Source organism: Amblyomma mixtum, chromosome 2 (assembly GCF_055824585.1).
Source record: "Amblyomma mixtum isolate Tamu chromosome 2, ASM5582458v1, whole genome shotgun sequence".
Lineage (NCBI taxonomy): Eukaryota > Metazoa > Arthropoda > Arachnida > Ixodida > Ixodidae > Amblyomma > Amblyomma mixtum.
Window position 1 is genome coordinate 29,013,499 of NC_143013.1, and position 5,885 is coordinate 29,019,383.

The 5,885-nt window shown below is 47.0% G+C and overlaps 1 pseudogene; it reads right to left on the bottom strand.

Annotated features, from left to right (window-relative positions):
* Positions 1-4,505: 4,505 nt before the first annotated feature.
* On the bottom strand, positions 4,506-5,345 carry LOC149358806 (very long chain fatty acid elongase AAEL008004 pseudogene; annotated as a pseudogene).
* Positions 5,346-5,885: the final 540 nt, after the last annotated feature.

The following is a 5,885-nucleotide window of genomic DNA, read 5'->3' on the forward strand; positions in this document are numbered from 1 at the left end:
GTACCTGTCAAGACGATCCACTGAAGCCTCCCCCTAAGTTATTTTGCTGTGCGGGTGCAGAAGTGAACGTTTTCTCCGTAGTGAGGAGATGTACATTTTTATCAACCCAGGCTACCAGTACCCGTGGATTGGATCAGCTCTAGTAGCTTAACAGCATCCACTTGCTCACCAGCTAGACATGTAACCACGTACAGCTTATGCGTCTAAATTCAACTGGCAATATATAAGCTCCTGAAGTGCGTACATTTTATTATGAAAAATTAGAATACAATCTTAAATGCAAAGCCCAAAATCCAAGGAAGTAACGTAAGCGACTAAAATACAATGGTTACGGTGGTACAAAGCAATGCGGGTTAAATACAGAATCTGCATCTGTGACATGCGTTTTCGCATTCTAGGCTCAAAACAAATAGATACCGTAATAATTGGAGCAACACAAAAACAAACGAATTAATGATGGCGCAAGGCATCAAGCTGAGAAGCTCCCAAATGGTTAACCAGTAATTATTAGGTTTCCAGGACAAAAGATACATGCGTTGGCTTCGTTATTCACGGTTGCGAAGAGAAGGTACCGCAAAAAAAAAAGAAATCTGATTACCAAATTTATGTTCATTAGTCGCTATCCATTATTCGTAGTCAATGTTCGAACAAAACAAGTCCTGCTTATTAGCTTCAAGGAAGCACGAGAGCTTGGAATTAAAAGTTCGTTCTAACAATCACTGGAACCAGCATCCTCTGCTTTGACACTGCAACCGAAGGCTTCGCGGAAGTCGTCAGAGCGAGGAAAAAGATTGTTGGCTTGGAAGCGTCGGCGACCAGGTGGCACGTTCTTCATAGCTGGACAGTAGTAGTGGAAAAGGATAAGCAGGAAAAACAGTTGGCTCCGGGATGTCTTGTAAAGTTGATGCGAATAGAATGTAAGCGTGGTATTCCAGTGTTTTCTTCGAGCGGCGTCAAGAGCGGCGTCTAAGCTCAGCTCGGGATGGTAGAAAGGGTAAGGGAAAGGGAAGATTCGTTGAGTCCTATTCTCTTTAGCCAGGCACAATTGGCGACGCTGAAGTCTTCGTGTTGTCGCGTCGCTCCAGGTCGACCTTAAAACACTTCTCCAGATAGCGTCGGCGATCAACATGCCGAAAGTCGCCAATGGAACAACGCGATCAACTCTCGACGTGATGTTGACAACGAAGTAAATACTGATTGGAAGGATCACAACGCCTCGGTAGCTTTGTGGCAGCCATCCCAACGTTCCTTTCAGTATCCTTGGTCTAGGGACGTCGCCAGGAATTGGGACACTGTACAGCGTCCATTGAGACTCGTGCATAAGTAGATAATTTTGCGCGTAATTATTCGTGAGCTTTGGCAGAGGCAAGTCCAGAGTGAAAACTTCGCTGGGAAGGAGGGGACGTGTGCTCTGGATGTACCTTCTCACAGACTCCATATCTTGTTGCGCGACTAGAGTTGCTGCCCTTTCTTTAACTGCCGTCGTAACCGCGCGGAAGTAAGCTTGCAACATGGCGTCATGTAGTTTCACGGCGGTCAACGTCTGCATTAAGTTCACTACCAGCAAAGGCAGAACCATTACGTACGATAAATTGTGGCAATAAATAAAGTATCGCTTCCGGATATCCCTGTTGTCTTTCTCTAATACAGTGCCAATCAAGAGCTGAGACGTCGCCTTGACGAGCGAGAAGACTACATTCTTCGGCCATGAAGTTTCATCCAGCAGAATGTGCAAGGAGCGCTTGAGCATGGCCACGTCGGAGATCAAGAAGACATCGCCCGTGATTTTGGACCTTGTCACATTTTCCAACAGCGTCCGCCACTCTTCTACAGTAAGGTCTGGAACTATGTTGTGCAGATGTGTCAGGTTGGAGGCAACGTAGGCTGGATGCAGGTTCACGCGAAGGGCCATATCCATCTCGTCAACTTCGCGTTCAGACACATTAAAGAACAAAGCCTCGTTTACTGCGCGGAGCGCATCGCGTCGAATTCGAAGGTAGATCTGCTTGGCCTCTGTGCTCATTGCTGGTTCCGGATTGGTGTTCAAGGTAACAACAAGGTTATATATTCTAAAGTACATTCTCGTAGGGAGTTCCTTGGGCCATAGTCTGAACATGTTCTCGCTCCAGAACAGTACCGGAAACATTATGGCGTACTTCAGGCTGATTTCAACAATTAGACGGAGGGGAAAATTTACACTCGGACCCAGAAATCCTAGTAAGGCTGAGACGGTCTGCGCACCGAGGCGTTCCCCTTGAACCGTGCTCGTAACACAGCTTCGGTAGTACTGGTAAGCGAGCTTGCCCGCGAGAGTTTTGGCAGGCTTGAAGCCCCAGGAGCCTTCGAGTAGTCGGGTGTCGAGATGGGCTCCGGGCGCTGCTTGAGCGCTGTATCTGTCGCATATGAAGTCGTAGATAGACTCACAGGGGTTGATGCTGCGGTTGACGATTCTCGACAGCAATGCCACATATTCCTCGCAGCACGATGCATCGGTGCGTGAAGTGTAGCCCGTATGGGACGCCCTCACTGCCATGAGGATGAGAGCGCAGAGTGCAGTCACCACCGGGATCAGGCACAGGAGGCTCAGAATGTAGAACAACGGACCGCGGCAGCACTGGAGAGATGTCCGATTAGTTGGTTGGTTGGTTGGCCTGGGCTGCGGTGCTGCCCGCATGATTCTTTCATCTTCTACTTCTGAGGTCCAGAGGACACGAGCCTCACGCGCACGCACTGTTCTTCTACGTCGATCTTTGTAGGCTTCGAGCACGTTCAGGCGTCAGCGATTAGTTAGCCGTTTCGCACAGACGCTGGGAAGAGGTTTTGTTTCGAAGGTTTAGAATGCTCCTTTATGTCAAAGGGCGTGTTGCCGCAGCAAAAAAAAAAAAAGTAAGTCCTTCGCACGGGATCATCACCATGAGTCTGTTATATATCTTGCTAAGAACACCATAGAGACTGTTCCATTGTCTGTAATTTGGAATGTTATTATGTACTTTGCGAGCAATTAGTCTTGTTTCTGAATATATTCAAATTTTCTCTCTTTCTTAACCCTAGTTTATTGCCTGTATCATGCCTGTACCATGCCGTTTCCTTCTTTTTTTCTTTTTCTTTAGAACCCGCTGTTCACTTTTTTTTTTCTTTTCTTTATTCATTGCCTATTGTTTCCAGGTCTTAGATGTTGTTTTTTGTTCGGTAATTCATTTGTTCTTTCGTCATCTTGCGACTGCTCTTTCTTAAATGAAAACTACAAACGAAATCTGTTCGTATTGCCACAAAGGAGAAGTCGACGAAATGAATACACAAGTCGCAACCGTGATTCGTGGTTACGATATAAAACCAGGAGCAAAGACTATCAGCGAGGGTGCAACCCGTAGATCTGTTTCCTGTCTGGTTCACGAACATCTTAGTAGATTGTTTAGTTAGTTTAACACTCTGTCGATGAATGAATGCATTAACAATGTAAGAATCATGCAAGTACAATTGGAAACATTTCTTTTTATTTGCTAAGACACGATGGTTAAATGCTCACAGTTCTCATAAATAAGACGGTTATCTTGTTAATGCCGTCACAGTATGCGCTAAAATGATTTGTGCTAATGAGTTCCTCAGTTCTACTTGCATTGCTGCTTAGTCCTGAACAGCTGAGGTACCTCGTTCTGAAGAGCATTATGTGGCGTAAACGGGAGCAGAAGTACGCGAAATGACGTGGCTGAGGGATTTGCCTGTTTGTGATTTCTGTTTTCAGCTGTATTTGCGTACCGGTTTGCATTGAGTAAGATGTGCATCATTTGGCCCAAGGTTCTCTTTTCACTTCTAAATATACCCACAGCTTTACTTACAGTACCAAATTTCTTTTTACAAAAAAAGCCTTTACATAGTTCATCTCAGACCGAGACCTAACCACACATAAACATCAGGGGAGACCGCGAGGTTGTTGTTGAGAGAAGCGATATCCAACGTTCATATAATCCTTCCTCACTAACAGGAAACCATCTCTCCTTCGTGCGGCTTTCCCCTTCCTACTGTGCATGCATTCGAAGCGTCCTTTGACGTTAGACTGTCCACGCTATCACGTTAAACAATTATTGAGCGGTGAGGCATTTTGTTAAGGCACTGAAATATTCCATGGCTATTACCAAATACAAAGTGCGTATGTTTCGTGATGTTAGTCACTATACAAAACCTTTAACAAATATGACTTCACTAGGCCATGGACAGTTGATTATAGGCTTACTGAATCATTTTTTTACACCTTTGGTTTTAAGAAATGACTCAAAATAAGCACACGTTCAAGTTGGGCTTATTAAGTCTTATCTCTTCCGTCCCTCGTAACGCTGGCTTGTTGGGAGAAGCAAATGGCTACGTTTCACTTTCAGCTAACGTCGACCAACCACAATGTAAAAAAAAAAAAAACATTGGAAGAGCACAAGCTTGGCTGCCGCTCTGTAAAGCTTCACATCACCAAAAAACGTTATCCAAGATCAGCAAAACAAAAATTCAGGTTCTACTTATAACTGCTTAGGTTTAGCACCAGTAGAGTCTAGGTCCTTTTCGACGTTCTTCCTCCGGCTGTACGTTTGAACGTAGAAATTAATGAAGAGTACAAGTCCGAGCAGAAGCTGAGCAATGGCCAAAAAGGCGAGAGCCTTTGGGTAGCCGCAGTCGTAAAAAATTGGGATAGTAATGTGTCCAAGTACCACAACGAACTGTACAATCTGCAGAGTGGTAAGGTATTTTTTCCACCACAGGTACGGGCGCGTCACAGGCCCAAGAGCCGCTAGGAAGTAGTACGTGTACATGATAACATGCACCGCCTGGTTGATGAGTAGTCCCAGCATACTCTGACCGTCGTTGCTGAAGTTGATCCACAGCCAGCCACTAAACACCACGAGGGTGTGATGAATCACGTGAAGCGCGGACACCTGTGAAAACTTCTTGCGAGCCACGAAGAAGAAAGTGTCGAGAAAGTCGGCGATGCGAACGTACAGGTACCAATAGCTCAAATTCAGGATAGCCATAGACTGTTCGTCGGTACCCTTGCTGACACCCTGGCACAGGAAGCTGTATCCACCACCGAAATACGTGAGCCTGGCGTAGCGGTAAAAGAAGTAGGCGTTCGCGACCGCCGTGGCAACGTTGTACGCCAGGATGGCACCCTGTAGTCGGTACGGTTTCCGGTCCTTCATCCATCGGGGACCACCGATCTTTGCCGCGTAGACGTAGGCCACCAGAAGCGGCCAGATGAACCGGCCTTCGGTGACCAAGCCCCATCCGTCTATCCGGGTGTCGCGGAAGGACCACACGTATCTGTACAGGTCCTGCACCGATGCTAACACGCTGGCCGCCATGCCTGGTCCTGCCACTGGAACACCACTGGTCCTGCGCACTACTGGTCCGTCGGTGCACAGATGGACGAAGGCTGTACGACCGGCTTGCGGAGGCTTTTAAGAAGAGACGAGTTTGCCAGCTGCTGGGAATATTGCTGCACTTCACTTGCGTCCAGTACGTGCCTGATGGGCGAGTGTCTGCACGCCCGCAAGAAAAGCAGCTACTCGGGGCATGTTTCCTCAATGTTGGCTTTTATACAGGGTTCGTCGGGTAGGCAGCACGCACACAGGCGGCAAAGCTAGTGACACGTGCGTGATCTACGTGCGTATTTATACAGCGACGGGCGACCTTCGTTTCCTTCTCGGGCTTCAGCAGGCACAGCGTATCTGCTACCATTGTTGATTCGTAACTGAAGACTCTGCAGTGAGAATCGGCTTGTAGGAAAGAAGGCGGGGGAGTAGGTTAATAGGTAGAAAGAAACGAAAGAGTATAAAACGAAAACAGGTGTCAGCGACGCCCATAAACCTGTGGACGAGTCCGTGACGCATTGTGTGATCAGA